This window comes from Sinocyclocheilus grahami, unplaced genomic scaffold (assembly GCF_001515645.1).
Source record: "Sinocyclocheilus grahami isolate Dianchi unplaced genomic scaffold, SAMN03320097.WGS_v1.1 scaffold1263.1, whole genome shotgun sequence".
Lineage (NCBI taxonomy): Eukaryota > Metazoa > Chordata > Actinopteri > Cypriniformes > Cyprinidae > Sinocyclocheilus > Sinocyclocheilus grahami.
In genome coordinates, this window is record NW_015506442.1 from 550,914 (window position 1) to 551,677 (window position 764).

A 764-nucleotide genomic window follows, 5' to 3' on the forward strand; every position below is an offset into this window, starting at 1 on the left:
AAATGTACAGCGCTCTCTCCCACCTTCAATACCACAACTGAGGTGCCCTTGAGAAAGGCACCGTACCCCCAACTGCTCTCCGGGTGCTGCAGCATAAATGGCTGCCCACTGCTCCGGGTGTGTGATCACTGCTGTGTGTGTGCACTTAGGATGGGTTAAATGCAGAGCACTAATTCCTAGTATGGGTAACCATATTTGGCCACGTCACTTTGAATTTTTTTTTTTATTTCAGCATTTAATACATTTTTTAAATCAAACTGTAACTGTTAACATTACGTCTAATGCACAGTGAAGTAACATGAGTTGAACAACTCTATCAGAATTAGCATTAGATTAATAAATGCTGAATAACTATTATTCATTGTTAATTCATGTTAGCTAATGCATTAAGTTCTCTAAACAAATACAACCTTATTGTAAAGGGTTACCATCATACACACACACACACACACACACATACATCATACACATCATTTTTAATTAATAGTCTATTGAATGTATTTGTTTAACTTATGCATTAACGCAATCAGCAATCTTTCTCCAACACTTTTCTCTTGCTTTGGCAGTAGAGACAGTATTACTGCGTGCTTGAAAGACTTGTTTATATTCCTCATATTTTTTAATAATTATTTATTGCTCCTCCGCGGAAAAATATACGGCTCTCGCTCTATCCATATTGAACGTGATTGGTTGTTCGGTGCCGACGTCACTCTTTTATGTGCACGCGCCCCTGGAGTAATCATAGCTTAAGGATCAAAGCCCGA